Source organism: Idiotropiscis lumnitzeri, chromosome 6 (genome assembly GCF_059441095.1).
Source record: "Idiotropiscis lumnitzeri isolate Australia: NSW breed Sydney's pygmy pipehorse chromosome 6, RoL_Ilum_1.0, whole genome shotgun sequence".
Classification (NCBI taxonomy): domain Eukaryota; kingdom Metazoa; phylum Chordata; class Actinopteri; order Syngnathiformes; family Syngnathidae; genus Idiotropiscis; species Idiotropiscis lumnitzeri.
The window spans coordinates 23,309,518-23,330,925 of NC_142396.1; the positions used below are offsets into that span (position 1 = coordinate 23,309,518).

Consider the following 21,408-nt stretch of genomic DNA (forward strand, 5'->3'; position numbering starts at 1 on the left):
TTTGCTCGGTCTGATTAACACCAACTGTGGCACAGGATCAATATACCCGCCAGGACATTGTGGACGTTGGATATCGATACAAAATGACCATCTCAGAGGAATTTTGCTCTGATCGCAAAATTCCTGACGAACTAGCGAGGCCGCCCGGCTCACCGTGGATTGTCATCGGGACCGGGAGGCAACGCAGACGACGGAGGGAGAGGAAGCAGAAGAGGGGCTGCAGGTCCGGTGTCCTACTAAAGCTACGACAGCAGCCCCACAAGTAACCACTGCCAAGTCTCTACCTCACCAACACCATATCCATAGTCCAGAAAATCGACGATCTGGAATTACAAATCCTGGGAAACCGCTAGGTGCGAGACAGCTGTGTGATCATCATCACGGAATCCTGGCTGCACGCCAACGATCACAACGCGGGCATCCAGCTAGCTGGGCGCTCGCTACAACGCGCGGATCGAACGAGGGACACCGGTAAGAGCAGGGGTGAGGGCTCTGTGTTTACGTGCATGAGAACTGGTGCAATAACAGCGTGATCGTTGAGAAGCACTCTTCACCCGACATCGAGAACTTGTCCGTTAAATGCCGGCCTTATTTCCTCCCGAGGGAGCTAACAGTAGTGCTCGTCACTGCTGTTTACATCCCTCCTGATGCTAACACTAGCACGGCGCTCTCGCTACTCGCGTGCGTCATCGATAAACAACAGCGGGCCCACCCTGATGGCGTTCACTTAGTAGCGGGAGACTTTAATAAGGCCAATTTAAAGACTGTACTCCTCCACCAGCATGTCAAGTGCCCAACGCGGGGAGACAACACTCTTGACCATGTGTAATCAAACATCAAGCACGGATACAGAGCCTTCCCACTCGCCCCCCTCGGCCAGTCAGACCACCTGTCCTTGCTGCTCACACCTGCGTACACCCCTCTCAGACGCAGATTCAGGCCCACCACAAAGACTGTGAAAACCTGGCGTGAGACCGCTACAAGTGAATTACAGGACTGCTTTCAAGACACTAACAGGGACCTCTTTGATCATCAGGACCTTGATGTTTACGCACAATATGTACTGGACTACATCAAGTTCTGCATGGAAACTGTGTCCCTGAACAAGACCATACGGACCTTCCCAAACGCGAAACCCTGGATGTCCAGCCAGGTTCGCTCTCTCCTCAAGGCCCGTGACACTGCCTTCAGGTCAGGTGACAGAGCCCTGTACAGTGTGGCTCGTGCTGACCTGAAAAAAAAGGCATTAACTCATTTACTGCCATTGACGGCTAAAGACGTCAAAGATCCATTTTTTTTTCTACTCAGCTGGTGGTGAATGAGTTAAAGGACCCCAACCAGTTTGCATACCGAGCAAACAGATCCATTGAGGACGCCATCGACACTGCCCTGCATGTTGTGCTGGGCCAAATGGAACAACAGCAGAGCTATGCCAGGATGCTCTTTGTGGACTACCGCTCGGCATTCAACACAATCATCCCAGACATCCTCATCTCCAAACTGGACATTCTCGGCCTCCCTGCCCTCACACTAGGGCTGGGCGATATGACCTCAAATCCATATCGGGAGAAATTGAGCAATTTTACCTCGATAACGATACATGCACGATAAATTCCCCCCGTGGACTAAAATAAAAAATGCAGGAAATGCATATTGACTTGTTTTTTTTATTGACCAACTGGTACACATTACTTTCAAATGAAAAATAAAAGTACAAAAATCATTTGTATAAACATTCCAAATAGCTTGCTTTGCATGACTTGAACAATGTCACAAAGAAAAAGGGTACCTCTTGCAAAATCTTTTTCTGCAAATAGATTGCACCAAGATGCTGTCATGATGTAAATAATGCCAAACAAAAAAATGCTAAATAAAATGAAAGATAATGTCAATGCAAGCCAAATAAACAAGTGTGCATCATCGGGGAAAATGTGCCGTCTCGAGTACTCTGGTGCGCAGCCGCCACTTGTCGTCTATTTAATGCACAGCCAGGCTCAAACGGGGATCCATGTTGCGACCCGACCACAAGTCGGATGTGGATGCAAAATGCTTGACATGTATAAGCTCCCGGCCCGATGTAGTCCATGTTGTGGAGTACGACTTTCATGAAGCGTTTAAATCCTGTGCGCGCCACTGGAACTAGAGGAGCTTTATCTTTAGCCATGTGCTAGGCTATCGCGTCCACCTCTGAGATGTTCTCTCGTGTGGTGTCACCTCCGTTATGGGCTGTTGTCACTTGTCGAACCTTGCTTCTCACTTTGAACTTTCAGGACAGCATGGTTGTGTTGTGGGTGGTGAAAAAGCTTCTGGATTTCAATCGCCAGCTACGACAGCAACGTCTGTTTTCTTTCTCGATCAGGCGGGTGGAGTCACGTGACTAGAGGCGCTGTCGCGGTCTTAAAGGGGCATGAACATTGCCGCAAACAGAAAAGGCGTTTCTTTTTTTTTAAACACCGAATTTACCGACATGAGCAAAATGATTTCGGTCATAGTAATACATTTCGGTAACGGTAAATTTTCGGTTTATCGCCCAGCCCTACCTCACACGCATCTGGATTAAGGACTTTCTGACCAACAGACCCCAGACTGTGTTGCTCGGCCCCTACACGTCCTCCACCCGAACGCTGAGCACCGGTTCTCCTCAAGGATGCGTGCTGAACCCTCTCCTATACGCCCTCTACACCTATGACTGGAGCCCGGCCCACGGTAACAACACCGTCGTCAAATTTGCTGCCGATACGATAGTGGTCGTCTGATCCCGAAAGGTGACGAGGTAGCCCACAGGGAGGAGGTCCAGAGACTAACGGCTTGGTGTGAGGACAACAGACTGCAACTCAACATTGCAAAAACAAAGGAAATCGTCATCGACTTCAGGAGGAACAAGACGGTGCCGCCCCCCCCCCCCCCCCCCTTACTTCAGAGGTGAATGTGTGGAGAGGGTCCACACATTCAAGTTCCTGGGAGTACAGATCTATTGGACACACAACACCACAGCAGTGGTAAAGAAGGTCCACCAGCGTCTGCATTTCCTGAGGGTCCTCAGTAAATTCAACCTGCACAAGAAGCTGCTGCTGGCCTTCTACCACTCGTCCATCGAGAGCCTGCTGATCTACTGTGTCTCCACCTGGTACAGCAGCTGCACTGAGGCAGACCGAGTGAGGCTCCAGAGGACAGTGAAAACAGCGCAGAGGATTATCGGCTGTTTCTTCCCGAGAGCCATCACCATGCTGAACTCGCGCACACACACACACACACACACACACACACACACACACACACACCCCCACCCACACACCCCCCACGCACACACACCCCTACACACGCACGCCCACCCCCACACCCCCACACACACACACACACACCCCCTCTTACCTTGCAGAACAGCGACGTAATGTGTTTTTATTTATCCAAGTTCCTATTATTTTCCATCTCATTATTCATTATTATATTTATCTAATTTATATATTTGATTAAATTGTTGTTGTATTGCACTGGAGAGGGGAGCTCTCTAATCTCGTTGCACACTGTACAATGACAATAAAGGGATTTCTGATTCTGATTCTGATTCTAAACTGGCAGCTAATGTAAAGTTTTACAGTGCGGTGAAAAGGTGTTTGTCCTCTTCTCAAATTTTTACTTTTATGCATGGTTTTCCCACTGTTTAAGACAGACCCGAGCATTTTACGGCCCGCGGGCCGCGGTTCTTACTGGCCCGCAAAGAGTTGCAGGAAATTAAGAAAATAAAAGCTACGGTACTTTTAAAATTTTGCATAATACTTTTTGGGATGCGGCGCAGCTCTTACTGGCCCCTAACATGTTGCTAGGAATTTAGAAAATAAAACCTACTTCCAATTTTTTTCCAAGTGCATGGACTAAAACAGCAACGCTTTTACTTTGAAAATGGTTTATAATGTGTGTGCGTCATTTACGTAAAGGTACGTTCGCAGAATCCATGTGATTAGCAATCAATATCATTGAAATGGCAACTCTTCAAAATGTTTGCTCATGCGAAAAAACTAAAAGTGGATGCTGAATGCCGTGGTTTTTAAAAAAAATAGGGACTACTAAATGTTAATTTACTGAAGTCAAGGGTAACCCAGTGTGTTTAGTTTGTGGTGAGCGGGTCGTTGTTTTAAAGAGTATAACGTGAGTTGTTATTACAAGACCAAGCATGCAGAAAAATACAGACATTTGACTGAGGCTGGTGGAGCGCATATATCTGAAGATTTACTCGTGAAGCTAAAAAAACAACAAGGCTATTTTACCAAGCTACACGGAGCCCGGAAGCCGCAACCAGGACGAGCTTTGTGATATCCCACAAAATCAGATCCCACAGATCAAATTACAGAACTGTAGGCCATTTTTGGGGGTGGAATTTGTTAAAGAATGATTGGTGGACGCCGCAGCGCTAATATGTACGGAGGAAAAAAAGAAGCATTTGTGAAAGTGCCGCTGTCCAGGTGAACAGTGACTCGAAGGGTGGAGGACATTGTTGAGAATCTCCGATTCCAGCTTAAAAGTAAAGTGGGAAGCTTTGAGTGTTTCTCCTTGGCTTTCGATGAGAGTTGTGATGTCCGTGACATGGCACAATTACTCGTGTTTCTCCGAGGAATAACACAGGATTTCAAGATTACGGAAGAGCTGGCAGCGGTGTGATCAATGAAAGGAACAACCACAGGAAGTGGTTTGTTCAACGAGGTGAACACATATGCATGGATAAGCTAGAACTGAAATGACTGGTTGGAGTCACTACTGATGGTTGTCCAAATTTGACAGGGAAAAATGTTGGACTTCTGAAACGAATGCAAGATGAAGTGACTGAACTTAATGCAGAGTAGAAATTGACAATTATTCATTGTATTATTCATCATAATGCGTTGTGCAAGTCAGTGTTAAAACTAGTTTTGTTCCTATACCACTTTTTGGACGCCGATACCGATACTGATATACTGATGATACAGATACTGCTGTGCAGTATCTGCCGATACCGATACTGTCCCGATACTTTTGAAAAATCTAAATATAAGCACAATTTTTCGTGTAATTCTAAAGAATTGCATACTCACTTGGATGTAAATTTATTCATTCACCATACGCTCAAAGGCTGTCAAATCTTCAACATGACCACCTAACACCATCACAACATACATGCTCTGATCACTTTATATCAGTTATGGTTTTCTTTTTCATGCACACTGGGTAACAAGATTACATTTGATTAAAATTTGAAGAATATTTATGTGTAATTGTGTATATGAAATTTTTTTAAATCCCCAAATGTTTTACATCTCGTACAAATGTACATGTTCTTTGTACATTGAGGTCAGATTATGTCAATAAAATCATTGTCCCATTTCAAAGCTAAACGTATTAAAAAATATAATTTGGAGACCCATTATTGTGTTGATCTCGAAACTCAGTATTCTGTGGTGCAAAATATTATGGTTGACATGATAAATATTTAATATACATTTGACATCAAACCTCTTCGTCATGATGACGTCATCCGTTTACGTTTTCCGGTCTGAGAGCGTCTGCAAAATTCCAAATGTAGCCGTCATCTTATTTTATGTCTTCATACATATTGATTGAAATACAACATTTCTGTTCATAGTTGCTGGCTCTCCAACCAAACACCGTTCTAACTCTACATCAGTTTAAAGTCGACTGTACACCTAAGCACTTATTTTGGGTCGAATCTGTATTTCACTTTAGCGACTAGCACACTTAGCGACCCCTCGTTCACCTTCTCGTTTAAAATTCTACTTGTTAGTGGGAACATTTATTTGTCATCACGGAGCTCGTAGCTGCTACTGTGCACGGATTTGCATATAGTACAAATAAAGTCCATACTGCAGCGGCACAAAACAGATTGGCGCTGAGCATTCAAGCAGCGGCAAAATTAATTTTTGGGGGACGCACGACAGCGCAACACTTTTTTTTTTTTAATCAGTACGCTGTGACCTGCTTCGTAAACGTAAGCACAACCCGCATCTTTGATGATCTCGAAAACGCGTGGCCTGGGGTCGTGATTTTGATCCCAAAACAATCATCAATTATTCAGCCCTAGACTACAGTCCGATCCCTGTCTCTCTGTGCTCTGTATGAGGAGCGTCTCCCGACAATGGTTAGGCAGCAAGCAGGAACGGTTTAACACTACACAAGCACGTACCACTTTCGCCAATACCTTCCAGATCGAGTCCAATCGTATGATCGCCTAGTCATCTTGGTGCGCAATGTTCAATTTACTCCAGATGACGAGTCGCATACCTTCTAAAAACTTTCAGCTGTTTAGTCCATAGACTATTTTACCAATATATTTTCTTGGGAATCATTCAGATGTGTTTTGGAAGATTCAGACGAGACGTTAATGGATGCCATTTCTGCCCAGTCTCTTCCTCATTGTTGTGTCATGACCACTGACCTGAACTGAAGCAAGGGAGGCCAGCAGTTCTTGAACATCGTCTTGGGTGTCTTTGTGACCTCCTGCATAATTTGTAGCTGTGTTGTTTTTTTTTCTGGCCACTCCTGGGAAGACTCACCATTGTTCCCATGTGTGTATAAGGGCCCTCATTGCTATCTGCTTAAGTCATAAAGCTTTAGGAATATCTTTGTAACTCTTGTAACTGATACATATCAATTACGTGTTCTTAAATTCCTTTGAACCATGGCAGATATTTTAGTGAGTTCATTTTGTCAGAGAGCTTTGTTCTATTTAGGTGATTTCTTGATTGAAGAGGTGTGAAGGTAATCAGACTTATAATAATAATAATAATAATAAATTAGATTTGGGTGTGGTCATTGAAAATGAACTGAAAAATGAAAAATCTGATTAGCCGCAGTAAATTCAGAATTTAATTAAGTGGACATGTTCTTTTCCACATAAGGCCAGTGAGCTTTGAAAAATACATTAAATCACCATTTAAATACGGTACTTTATTTTTATTTATATTTATTGTATAAAGAATATCACAACTTCTTTTTTTATTTCTTAAGACCCACAGCAACAATAATATAGGATAAGATAAGATGTCCTTTATTAGTCCCATAATGGGGAAATTTGCTGTGTTACAGCAGCAAAGATATACTGCAGTCAGGCCAGCCTCCACTCGCAAAGACGATGTCAAGCCAGCCGCCACTGTTATTTTTCATACTGTGCGTCGCGGTGCATTACGGTAATACGCCGAAAGCGCTTGCTCTTGGCCACCTTAAAAATAAAAGCTCACAAACTCATGGATGCATGTCAGTGGTTTTGGATTTAAAATTATGTTATTAAATTTCTCTTTTCACACAGGAGGAATGCAAACAGTCTCAGAATTGCACCAAGAAATGTTATGAATTGAGATAGAAAGAGAAATCAATGTTAACTGTGCACCAATGGCTGACATTACAACTGATTTAGAAAAATAATAATTAAAAATTAAGTTTTCGTTATCCCGCAAGCAGACCGGTGCTGGGGCACACTAGACCATCTGAGGTATTCAACTAAGGTACTTTCATCAAAATGTGATGTGGCATTTCAAAATAAAACGCTGAATAAATCTAAAATTTTACATTTACACCCGATTTTGAAAAATCATTAAAAATTAAGTTTTTGTTGTCCCGCAACCAGACCAGTGCTTGGGCACACTAGACCACCCCAGCGATCCAACCAAAGTACGGTTCAAGATCTGATGTGGCATTTCAAATATATAAGGCAGGAGAAATATCAATGCCTGACTATTACACCCGATTACGAAAAATCATTACAAAATAAGTTTTTGTTATCCCGCAACCAGACTACTGCCGAGGCACACTAGGCCACCCCAGGTATCCAACCAAAGTACTTTGAATGAAATCTGATGTGGCATTTCAAAATAAAAGGCCATAGAAACCTCAACTTTTGACCAATACACCCGATTACAAAAAATCATTAAAAAAATAACTTTTCCTTATCCCGCAACCAGACTACTGCCGAGGCACACTAGGCCACCCCAGCTATCCAACCAAAGTACTTTGAATGAAATCTGATCTGGCATTTCAAAATAAAAGGCCAAAGAAATATCAAATTTTGACTAATACACCCGATTACGAAAAATCATTAAAAATTAAGTTTTCGTTATCCCGCAACCAGACAAGCGCTGGGGCACACTAGGCCACCCCAGGTATCCAACCAAGGCACTTTCATCAAAATCTGATGTGTCATTTCAAAATAAAAGGCCAAAGAAATATCCATGCCTGACCATTACACCCGATTACGAGAAATCATAAAAAATTACGTTTTTGTTATCCCGCAACCAGGTTACTGCTGGGGCACACTAGGCCACCCCAGGTATCCAACCAAAGTATTTTGAAGGAAATTTGATCTGTCGTTTCAAAATAAAAGGCCAAAGAAATCTCAAATTTTGACCTTTACACCGGAATTTGAAAAATCATTAAAAATTCAGTTTTCGTTATCCCACAACGAGACCAGCGCTGGGGCACACCAGGCCACCCCAGGTATCCAACCAAAGTACTTTCATCAAGATCTGATGTGGCATTTCAAAATAAAAGGCCGTAGAAATCTCAAATTTCCGGTGGAACTGTCAAATTGTGACCTTTCTTCTGCCTTTTATTTGGAAATGCCACATCAGTTTTTATTCAAAGTACTGTAGTTGGATACCTGGGGTCGCCTAGTGTTCCCCAGCGCTCGTTTGGTTATGGGATAACGAAAACTGAATTTTTAATGATTTTTCAAATTTGGGTGTAATAGTCAAGCATTGATATTTCGTTTTCCTTTTATTTTGAAATGCCACATCAGATTTTGATGAAAGTACATTGGTTGGATAGCTAACGTGTTCTAGTGCGCCCCAGCACCGGTCTGGTTGCGGGATAACAAAAACTGATTTTTTAAATGATTTTTTAAAATCAGGTGTAACGGTCAAATTTTGATATTTCTCCTGCCTTTTATTTTGAAATGCCACATCAGATTTTGATGAAAGTACCTTGGTTGGATACCTGGGGTCGCCTTGTGTGCCCCAGCGCTTGTCTGGTTATGGGGTAACAAAAACGTAATTTTTAATGATTTTTCGTAATCGGGTGTAATGGTCAGGCATTGATATTGCTTTGTGCTTTTATTTTGAAATGCCACATCAGATCTTGATGAAAGTACTTTGGTTGGATAGCTGGGGTGGCCTAGTGTGCCCCAGCGCTGGTCTGGTTGCGGGATAACGAAAACTTAATTTTTAATGATTTTTCGAATTCAGGTGTAAAGGTCCAATTTAGGTATTTTGTTTGCCTTTTATTTTGAAATGCCACATCAGATTTCATTCAAAGTACTTTAGTTGGATACCTGGGGTTGCGTAGTGTTCCCCAGCGCTGGTTTGGTTGCAGGATAACGAAAACTGAATTTTTAATGATTTTTCGAATTTGGGTGTAATGGTCAAGAATTTATATTTCTTTTAATTTTTAACGATTTTTTTAATTCAGGTGTAAAGGTCCAATTTTGATACTTCGTTTGCCTTTTATTTTGAAATGCCACGTCAGATTTCATTGAAAGTACTTTAGTTGGATACCTAGGGTGGCCTAGTGTGCCCCAGCGCTTGTCTGGTTATGGGATAACGAAAACTTAATTTTTAATGATTTTTCGAATTCAGGTGGAAAAGTCCAATTTTGATATTTCGTTTGCCTTTTATTATGCCATTATTTTATTTGAAATGCCACATCAGATTTTGATGAAAGTACTTTGGTTGGATACCTGGGGTGGTCTACTGAATCCCAGCAGTCGTCTGGTTGCGGGATAACGAAAACTTAATTTTAAATGATTTTTCGTAATCGGGTGTATTGGTTAAAAGTTGAGATTTCTTCTGTTTTATTTTGAAATGCCACATCAGATTTCATTCAAAGTACTTTGGTTGGATACCTGGGTTGGCCTAGTGTGCCCCAGCGCTCGTCTGGTTGCGGGATAATGAAAATTTAATGAATGATTTATTGAATTCAGGTGTAAAGGTCAAACATTGATACTTCTTTGGCCTTTTATTTTGAAATGCCACATCCGATTTTGATGAAAGCACCAAGATACCTGGGGCGGTCTAGTGTGCCCCAGCGCTTGTCTGGTTGCGGAATAACGAAAACTTCATTTTTAACCATTTTTCAAAATCGGGTGTAACTGTAAAATTTCTTAAGCGTTTTATTAATGATTTTTCGAATTCAGGTGTAAAAGTCCAATTTTGATATTTCGTTTGCCTTTTATTATGCCATTATTTTATTTGAAATGCCACATCAGATTTTGATTAAAGTACTTTGGTTGGATTCCTGGGGTGGTCTAGTGTGCCCCAGCGCTTGTCTGGGTGCAGGATAACAAAAACTTAATTTTTAATGATTTTTCGTAATCGGTGTATTGGTCAAAAGTTGAAATTTATATGGCCTTTTATTTTGAAATGCCACATCAGATTTTGATGAAAGTACCTTAGTTGTTTGATGAAAGTACCTTAGTTGTATACCTCAGGCAGTCTGCTTGCGGGATAACGCAAACTTAATTTTTCATTATTTTTTTATATCAGTTGTAATGTCAGCCATTCGTGCACAGTTAACATTTATTTCTCTTTCTATCTCAATTCAGAACATTTCTTGGTGCAATTCTGAGTCATTTTGCATTCCCCCTGGGTGAAAAGAGAAGTTAAATAACATTATTTTAAATCCAGACCACGTGCATCATTGAGTTTGTGAGCTTTTATTTTTAAGTTGGCCAACAACAAGCACTTACGGCACATTACCGCAATGCACCGTGATGCACAGTATTAAAAATAACAGTGGCGGCTGGCTTGACTTCGTCTTTGCGAGTGGAGGCTGGCCTGACTGCAGTAAAGATATAGATCTCGCAGAGACGGCAGACATTCAGAAAAAGCAAACCTATGGCAATATACACACTGTATAGTAGGGATGTAAAGATTCATCGAAAATTGATTAAATAGCTGTATAATCTGCTTGAGATATGCATCGATATAAAACAATAAAATAATCCATCCGCAACGCCGTTGTCTCCTATGTCTGTGCTGTAAACAAACTGCACATCTACGCAACTTAATACGACGTAAACATCCCTTTCATAGCAACACAGCAGTGATAAACGAGCATTTATACAGGAAAAACGTTGCGGCTGACGCCCGATTTAATTTACAATAACATTTATGACATAGCCAGCTGTAGTTTGCACGCCGAGGCTACCGTGTGCGTCTGATGGAACGTAGCACGCGATGTCCTGCTGTGGTATGCTAACATAATGTAGCGTCTACTGAGGATTGTGGCGGCGTTAGTCAGCGAACTTACATCTATTAAAAATCAAAACATAGTTTGTATTTACGCGTGATTGACATCGATCAGCAAGAGCTCAAGTGCTAACTTGCGAACACGCACCGCGTGTTGCGTTTATGCAGCAACATGAGGCATTTGCCACAAGCCATTGATGGCAACACCCAACAATAAAACATAACATACCTAGGTCGTTAGAATATTCAAATTTACAGTGCTAAACAATATTGGAAAAAAATGGGTTAGCAATTGTGTTTTGGTGAGCATTGTTATTTCCGAGCTTCATGATATGCGTCACGCTCGAGATTTCTCTCTCACTCTCCCTCTCCCTCTCCCTCTCTCTCTCTAGGCACACACCCCATTTTTAATGTCCAGATGATATCATGCATACTAGATAAGCAAAACAAAACGTTTTGTTGTGGTGTATTGTATTGTTTGGGACTGACGGTGCTGTGCATGAGACAGGTTCATCTGGGCTGCAGCTGATCCTTGATTACGGCCTGCAGCTGATCCTGATTACGGGGATGGTATATATTGGGGGTGGATGTGTAAGGAGAGACAAATAAAGCCACCGACTAGCCTGCAGTTGTTGCCCCGTCTACTTTGTTCCGTTGAAGAACACGACATGGTGTCAGGAGTGCTGTGAGGCTATTCGGGACGGCACTTGGAAGCAGTCGAGTGAGAAAGAGGGAGAGAGGTGAGCGGAAATGTTTGAAGAGGACGACGTACAGCAAGCGAGGGCAGGAGTTAGCACTGTGGCTAGCACTCCCGGCGCTACGTTTAGCATACAGCCACCGGAGCCCTTTGATTTCGCCAAACCGCACGACTGGACAAAGTGGGTACGACGCTTCGAGAGATTTCGTCAAGCAACCAATCTGTCCACAAGTTCGGAGGAAAACCAGGTCAACACATTGATATATTGCATGGGAGACGAAGCGGATGACGTCTTGAGAGGATTAAAGCTAACTGAGACAGAGCAGAAGGTGTACAATAAAGTGAGAGATGGCTTTCACAACTTCTTCATAGTCAAGAAAAACATTGTCTATGAGCGTACACGTTTCAATATGCGCAAACAAGAGCCAAATGAGACTGTAGACGCCTTTGTCACTGCACTACATGCGTTAGCGGAGCATTGCAATTATGGTGCGCTTCATGACGAGCTCATAAGAGACAGAATAGTAGTGGGCTTGGCCGACACGAGGCTGTCTGAACGCATGCAAATGGAAAAGGACTTGGACTTGGAGAAAGCTATGAACATGGCTAGGCAGTCTGAAGAGATTAAAAAGCAACAAACTGCTCTGAGAAGTGATGCTAACATGATGCAAACGAATGTGAGCTCTGTGGATAGAGTTGTTAAAAATAAGCTGGAAAAAAATGTTTGAGTACAAAAGCAAAGCGGTGAATTCACATCAACAAGTTAAAGTCAAAAGCTATGGCACACGGAACACACAATGCTACAAATGTGGTGGATCTCCTCACCCAAAGTATGAATGTCCTGCCAATGATGCCAAATGCCATTCATGTGGAAAAAAAGGCCACTATCAACGTGTCTGTAGACGTGTGCGGAACGTCCATTGCATCGAGGAGGAAGAGGAGCAAAGTTTTTTCCTTGGCTCAATCTCAACAGATGACCAGGCATGGACAGCTGAGATAAATGTGAGGGACACAAAAATCATGTTCAAGCTCGACACTGGAGCGGATGTTACTGCCGTATCGCAGTCAGACTTGAAAAATATATTTTCAGGATCCACAATGCCTGTTCTTCAGCAGCCGGAGAAGCCATTGCTCGGTCCTGGGAGGGATCCACTCAAGGTTGCTGGACTCCTGGAACTGCAACTCAACTACAGAACAAAACAGACGGTGGAAAAGGTCTACGTTGTTAGAAATCTTGGCATGCCACTGTTAGGCCTTCCTGCCATCATAGCCCTGGGTCTTCTTGTACGTGTTGATGTTGTTTCGATGGACACTTTAAAAGCAACCTACCCCAAGCTGTTCAGTGGATTAGGTGAAGTACAGCAAGCATACCACATAAAGCTCAAGCCAAAAGCTGTGCCATACTCATTGAAAACCCCTAGGAGGATTCCAATACCTTTGATGGGGACAGTAAAGGAGGAACTACAAAGGATGGAAGAGCTTGGCGTCATCACTCGAGTGGAGGAACCTACAGACTGGTGCGCTGGCATGGTCGTTGTTCCAAAGAAAAATAGTCCAAGGCTGAGACTGTGTGTGGACTTTACCGGACTGAATGAGTATGTGTGCCGGGAAAGGTTTGTCTTGCCATCAGTCGAACAGAGTCTTGGGAGGTTAGCAGGAGCCAAAGTGTTCAGCAAACTGGATGCAAACATGGGCTTCTGGCAAATTCCTTTGTCAGCTGAATCAGCCAGACTAACAACATTCATAACACCCTTCGAGCGATTCCACTTCAATCGCCTTCCTTTCGGCATCAACTCTGCGCCGGAGCATTTTCAGCGCATCATGTTGGAAGTCATCGAGGGAGTTGAAGGTGTAGTCTGTCACATGGACGATGTGCTAGTATGGGGACGTAACCAAGAGGAGCATGATGCCCGACTTCATGCCACCCTGCAAAGGCTTCAAAAAGCAGGCATAACTCTTAATGTCGAAAAATGTGACCTGTCGCGGAGCACAATGACTTTCCTTGGTCACATCATTACAGACACTGGCTTAAGTCCCGACCCAAAGAAAACAGAGTCCGTCATGAAGATGAAGGAGCCGACAAAATGTGACGGAGCTCAGGAGTTTTCTGGGAATGGTAAACCAGTTGGGCAAGTTCATCCCCAATTTAACAGAGAAGGATAAAGCTCTGAGAGATCTTCTGTCCAAAAAGAACAGCTGGTATTGGGGTGTGGACAAGACAAGGCCTTCAAAACGCTGAAAGAAGCTTTAACTTCACCCCCAGTACTGGCAATGTATGATCCAAACAGAGACACTAAAGTATCGGCGGATGCTTCAGCGTATGGACTAGGTGGTGTTCTTCTTCAGCTGTGGGGGGAGGAAGGATGGAGACCGGTCGCCTATGCTTCAAGAGCACTCTCTCCTACAGAACAACGCTATGCACAAGTAGAGAAAGAGGCTTTGGCGTGTACATGGGCGTGTGAGCGGTTCCGTGATTTTCTGATCGGCAAATACTTCTGTCTGGAAACCGATCACAAACCCCTTGTGTCTTTATTGGGAGGACAAGTTCTGGATTTACTGCCACCTAGAATCCAGCGGTTTAGAATGAGACTCATGCGTTATGCTTACAAGATAACGTATTCACCAGGTAAATCGCTTTCAACGGCAGATACTCTGTCACGAGCACCACTGGAGAAGGAGTCGACAAAGTCGGACATAGAACTCATGGAGAGCACAGACATATATGTCGACAGCATTATTGGACATTTACCATTCAGTTCATCTTATTTGCAAACGCTAAAAGACCAATTGAAATTGGACAGCATGTGTGCTCGTGTCATGGATTTGTGCAGGCAAGGTTGGCCGGATCACGCAAAACAAGAACCACTGCTGAGAAACTATTGGCCCGACCGAGCCACGCTCACAATCAAGGACGACTTGCTGTTGAAAGACTCAAGACTCGTTATTCCTTCAGCAATACGAAATGATGTGTTAGCGAAATTGCATGAAGCACATCAAGGAGTTGTAAAATGCAAAGCCCGAGCTCGCCAGACAGTATGGTGGCCTGGGCTCAGTCAACAAATAAGTGAGATGGTGTTGAAGTGCAGAACATGTATACAGGGAAGAGAAAACCCTCATGAACCACTGATGCCAACTGAATACCCCAAACGCCCATGGCAAAGAGTGGGTACGGATTTGTTCGAGCTAGGAGGGAAAATTTACCTAATCGCTGTGGATTATTTTTCCAGGTTTGTTGAGATTGCCTGTCTGAACAAAACCAAATCCAAAGACATTGTCACCCATCTGAAATCTTTTTTTGCCCGTCATGGCATCCCTGAGGTCCTGATGTCAGATAATGGACCCCAGTTGTTGCCCCGTCTACTTTGTTCCATTGAAGAACACGACATTGTATTCAGGTTAATTCAAGTGATCATTTTAGTTTTCTTTGGCACGGTACATTTCCATAATTTCATTCATATGATTTCAGTCCCTTCTATAATAAAAAATAGATTGGTGGTCAAGAAACGTGAAATATTTTTTTTCTATTCATAGGTAGTTTCATAATAGTAGTGCAACTTGCCATAGTGTATAATTTTTGGTTTCATTCAAAATGCATGTAGCATTTAGACGCTTGCGCTAAACATCAATATGTATTTCTTTGTGGATTGCTGCAGCATCACACGAGCACAATGAGAAGAGCGTGGTAGCAATTTAAAAAAATAAATAAGGTGGGTGTGGTGCGGGAGTAGTCGCTCGCTTTGGCGCTCCTGACCTTTATAACGACTACTTTGGAAAATTACTCACTAACTGCAACCATAGTGACATTTAGTTTCAGTTGATCATTTTTCCTCAAATATCGATACACCTACCGAAATGGCCAGTAGATCCACGAGGAATCGGGAACAATGGAAAGCGGAAATCGACGCCGCTAGCAAGCCGATCATGGCTATGCTTGAAGAGCATAGAACATCGCTCTCCGATGAATTAAGAGCGTTAACTGAACGTTTGGAAAACAAGTTGGACAACATTCAAACCTCTATTTCCGACCATGAGCAGCGGATCGAGTCCCTGGAAACTTCGGCCACAGCAACAGGTGAAGAAATGTTAGTTAGGTTTGGCTGCTAAGCTAACAACAGTGATGGAGGACAATGTCAAACTGAGAGCTAAGCTAATCGATCTGGAAAGTCGGAGTCAACGCAATAATGTTCGTCAGTTAGGCGTACTGGAAAACGTCGAAGGGCCTAAGTCGACTTCATTCTTCTCTCACCTGCTTGTAGACGTTTTTGGAATAGACACTCTGGGAACGGCCCCAGAGCTCGACCGGGCGCATCGTACGCTAACGACCAAACCTGGCCAACTCGAGACCCCGGGCGGTTGTTGTTTGCTTCCATAACTACCAAACCAGTGAACTTGTGATACGTAAAGCCCGAGAGATGCGAGGAAAACTTAAATATAAGGATACTCTCATCCACATCGTTGAGGACTATTCCCCAGAAGTATTGGAGCAACGTTCTGCCTATCGTGGAGTCATGAAGGAATTATATGATCTGGGGCTCAAACCACAACTTCGCTATCCAGCCAAGCTGTATATCATGTCTGACGACGGCATCCGGAGACGTTTGGAGCTCCAAGAAGAACTAAAGCACTCAGGCACATATAGTATGGTCAACTAAGGAGACTCAGTTAATGGATACATTTCTTCTTTTGGTAGATATACTTGACATTGCCAATTTTTGTTTTATTTATTTATTTATTTGGCATCCTCTCTCTTTGATTTTTTTTCCTTTTCTCCATTTTTCTCATCTCTAAGGGAGAGCCCAGACACCCTACGGAGGAAACTCATTTCGGCCGCTTGCATCCGAGATCTTGTTCTTTCGGTCACGACCCACAGCTCGTGACCATAGGTGAGGGTAGGAACGTAGATCGACCGGTAAATCGAGAGCTTCGCCTTTTGGCTCAGTTCCCTCTTCACCACCATAGACCGATACAGCGTCCGCATCACAGCGGAGGCTGCATCGATCCGCCTGTCGATCTCTCGCTCCATCCTCCCCTCACTCGACAAGACCCCAAGATACTTAAACTCCTCCACTTGAGGCAGGATCTCCTCCCTGACCTGGAGAGGGCACTCCATCCTTTTCCGACTGAGAACCATGGTCTCAGATTTGGAGGTGCTGATCTTCATCCCAACCGCTTCACACTCGGCTGCGAACCGCTCCAGTGAGAGTTGGAGATCACGGCTTGAGGAAGCCAACACTACCACATCATCTGCAAAAAGCAAAGATGAAATACTGAGGTCACCAAACCACATCCCCTCATCACCTCGACTGCGCCTAGAAATTCTGTCCATAAAAGTTATGAACAGAATCGGTGACAAAGGGCAGCCTTGGCGGAGTCCAACCCTCACTGGAAACGAATCCGACTTACTGCCGGCAATGCGGACAAAACTCTGACATCGGTGGTACAGGGACCAAACTGCCCGTATCAGGGGGCTCGGTACCCCGTACTCCCGAAGCACGCTCCACAAGACTCCCAGAGGGACACGGTCGAACGCCTTCTCGAAGTCCACAAAACACATGTAGACTGGTTGGGCGAACTCCCATGCACCCTCAAGGACCCTGTAGAGAGTGTAGAGCTGGTCCACTGTTCCACGGCCAGAACGAAAGCCGCACTGCTCCTCCTGGATCTGAGATTCAACCTCCCGACGGACACGCCTCTCCAGTACCCCTGAGTAGACCTTACCAGGGCGGCTGAGGAGTGTGATTCCTCTATAATTGGAACACACCCTCCGGCCCCCCTTCTCAAAAAGGGCGACCACCACCGCGGTCTGCCAATCCAGAGGCACTGTCCCCGATGTCCACGCAATGTTGTAGAGGCGTGTCAACCATGACAGCCCCACAACATCCAAAGCCTTAAGGAACTCCGGGCGGATCTCATCTACCCACGGGGCCTTGCCATCGAGGAGCTTGTTAACCACCTCGGTTACTTCAGCCCCTGAGATAGATGAGTCCACCACGGAGTCTTCAGGCTCTGCTTCCTCAATGGAAGGCGTGTCGGTAGAATTGAGGAGGTCTTCGAAGTATTCTCCCCACCGACTCACAACGTCCCGAGTCGAGGTCAGCAGCACCCCATCTCCACTATAAATAATGTTAATGGTGCACTGCTTCCCTCTCCTGAGACGACGGATGGTGGACCAGAATTTCCTCGAAGTCGTTTTCCATGGCCTCACCGAACTCCTCCCACGCCCGAGTTATTGCTTCGGCAACCACCGAAGCCGTATTCTGCTTGGCCAGTCTGTGCCTGTCAGCTGCCTCCGGAGTTCCACAAGCCAAAAAGGCTCGATAGGACTCTTTCTTCAGCCTGACAGCATCCCTTACCGCCGATGTCCACCAGCGGGTTTGGGGGTTGCCGCCACGACAGGCACCGACCACCTTACGTCCACAGCTTCGATCGGCTGCCTCAACAATGGAGGCACGAAACATGGTCCACTCAGACTCATTGTCCCCCGCCTTCCCTAGTACGTGGGCAAAGTTCTGCCGGAGGTGGGAGTTGAAACTCTTTCTGACAGGGGATTCTGCCGAGCGTTCCCAGCAGACCCTCACAATCCGTTTGTGTCTGCCGGGTCGGACCGGAATCTTACCCCACCATCAGAGCCAACTCACCACCAGGTGGTGATCAGTTGACAGCTTCGCCCCTCTCTTCACCCGAGTGTCCAAAACATGCGGCCGCAAATCCGATGACACGACTCTAAAGTCGCTCATTAAACTGCGGCCTAGGGTGTCCTGGTGCCAAGTGCACATATGGACACCCTTATGTTTGAACATGGTGTTCGTTATCGACAATCCATGACGAGCACAGAAGTCTAGTAACAGAACACCGCTCTGGTTCAGATGTGGGGGGCCATTCCTCCCAATCACACCCTTCCAGGTCTCATTGTCATTACCCACGTGAGCATTGAAGTCCCCCAGCAGAACGAGGGAGTCTCCAGGGGGAACGCTCTCCAGCACACCCTCCAAAGATTCAAAAAAGCGTGGGTACTCTGAACTGCTTTTTGGTGCATAAGCACAAACAACAGTCAGCACCCGTCCCGCCACCTTGAGGCGGAGGGAGGCTACCCTCTCGTCCATCGGAGTGAACCCCAATGTACAGGCGCCAAGCCGGGGGGCAATAAGTATGTCCACACCTGCTCGGCGTCTCTCACCTTGGGCAACTCCAGAGTGGAAGTGTGTCCAACCCCTCTCAAAAGGACTGGTACCAGACCAAGCTGTGTGTGGAGGTGAGCCCGACTACAGTGAAACCCCTCTACTTCGCGGTTCACCTTTCGCGGGTTCAGTGCTTCGCGGGTCTAAAAAAAATATTCAAAAATTAAAAACTTTTTTGCCCGGGCACGATCGGGGCTCTCCATTCGCTCCGCTCCGCGGGGGCATTGTAGTTTTGCCGAGCGGCACGACGGGGCGCTGGAGCGGTTATACGCCCCCCGTGCGCCGAAGAAGAGCGTGGGCGAAGAGGAGAGTGGACTTAGAAGAGCACGTTCCCCCGGGCACGATCGGGGGCGACGTTTCGCGCGGTTCGGACCGTACCAGAGCTCCGGCCGGCGTGCGTGGCAGTTAAGTCGAAGAGGAGCACCTTCCGCCCGGGCACGAGCGGGGCGACATTTCACTCCGTTCGGGACCGTACGAGAGCTCCGGAGGAGGCCGGCCGGCGTGCGTGGCAGTAAAGCCGAAGAGGAGCGCCTTCCGCCCGGGCACGAGCTTGGCGACATTTCGCTCCGTTCGGGACCGTACGAGAGCTCCGGAGGAGGCCGGCCGGCGTGCGTGGCAATTACGCCGAAGAGGAGCACCTTCCGCCCGGGGCACGAGCGGGGCGAAATGAAACCAAGTTCAACCGAACGGAGACACGCTTCGGGGGAGCAGGTCCGGCGTGCGTGACAATTAAGCCGAAGAGAAGCACCTCTTCCGCCCGGGCACGAGCGGTGCGCGAGGCTGTCAGTTATGAATGAATAAATACATAAATGAAGAATGCCACCTTTCATTTGCACACCGGACGGCGTACCAGCAGGTAAAAGTCGAGGTAATTAAATAAATACAAAAAGAACTAATTGAATAAATACAAAAATAATGGCTTGGGAATAAAAAAATAATAAGTTTTAATAATAATTTGGTTTTTTTTGTTATAACATGAATTTCACTCTCTCTCTCTCTCTCTCTCTACCCATATTCTATATGGTGTACTGTATACAGGGGGTATACTGTATACCTGTATAGGTTTTTTTAAGCATTTTTGAAAGGGCGCCGCGACTTCGCGGATTTTCAGTTTTCGCGGGTGGTCTCGGTCCCCATTAACCGCGATAACCGGGGTTTCACTGTATATCTAGTCGGAATTTCTCTGCCTTGCACACCAGCTCAGGCTCCTTACCCGCCAGGGAGGTGACATTCCATGTCCCACGAGCTAGTTTCTGTAGCCGGGGATCAGAGTGCCAAGGTCCCTGCCTCTTGCCGCTGCCTGACTCACATGGCACCCAACCCCTTTGGCCCCTCCTACTAGTGGTGAGCCCATGGGAAGGGGGACCCATGTTGCCTTTTCAGGCTGTGCCTGGCCAAGCCCCATGGGTGCAGGCCCGGTCATCAGGCGCTCACCGACGAGCCCCACCACCAGGCCTGGCTCCAGAGGGGGGCCCCGGTGACCTGCGTCCGGGCAAGGGAAAACGTGGTCCAATAATTATGTGCTTCATAAGGGGCTGCTGTGAGCCGTGCTTTGTCTGGACCCTCACCTCGGACCTGTTTGCCATGGGTGACCCTACCAGGGGCAAAAGCCCCCGACAACTTAGCTCCTAGGATCATTGGGACACGCAAACCCCTCCACCACCGTAAGGTGACGGCTCACGGGGGGACAAATCCCCATGTATATATGAATTACAGGAAGAACATTTTTTCAGTTTACCACATGTTGGCGTATTTGTTCAACTTATCTGAGTATGTGTATGTGTAGTCCGGTTAAAAAGGGATGTCAACCCCAAAAGATTATTTGCAATAGTATGTTCTATAAGCCTTCACTAGTCTAAACATGGAATTCAAATTAATACTGCTTTTGCGGAATATGAGTTTCGCAGTGAAATCCACCCTTTTTGGGCCTTATCAGTGCGCGGCCATTTTGTCTCTTTTTGTCAACTGAAAATGACATCACAGTTGTCCAGGGTTCTGTTATGTTTTTCCAGAATTTCTGGAAAAGGTCAGGATTCTTAAAAACGCAGACACAAAAAAAATCATTTCACAAAAATATTTATTTTACAGAAAATTAAATAAGCGAGCCAGACAAAGTACAACGAATGACGCTGGTGGAAAAAACACCAGGAAAATAACGATTATAACAAAAAACACTTGCAAAAACGGAACAAAAATCGCTTGCCACAGAAGGACAAGGAAAGCCAATTTGTGACATAGCACAAGCGAGGTAAAAATCTATAAACAAGGAAATTACTTACGGAGGAACTAAGATCGTAAACCACGGGAA

The 21,408-nt window shown here is 45.3% G+C and overlaps 1 protein-coding gene and 1 long non-coding RNA gene across 3 annotated transcripts in view; one reads left to right on the forward strand and one right to left on the reverse strand.

The window, feature by feature from the left end:
- The window catches only part of chmp1a (charged multivesicular body protein 1A), a 136,583-nt gene that overhangs the window by 41,327 nt on the left and 73,848 nt on the right, over positions 1 to 21,408 (forward strand). The window lies entirely within an intron of this gene.
- Positions 21,216 to 21,408, reverse strand: part of LOC148335932 (uncharacterized) — a 14,991-nt gene continuing 14,798 nt past the window's right edge. The window contains exon 3 of the long non-coding RNA XR_015844032.1: positions 21,216 to 21,408. This exon is cut by the window's right edge and continues 209 nt beyond it. This is a non-coding gene — a long non-coding RNA (uncharacterized LOC148335932).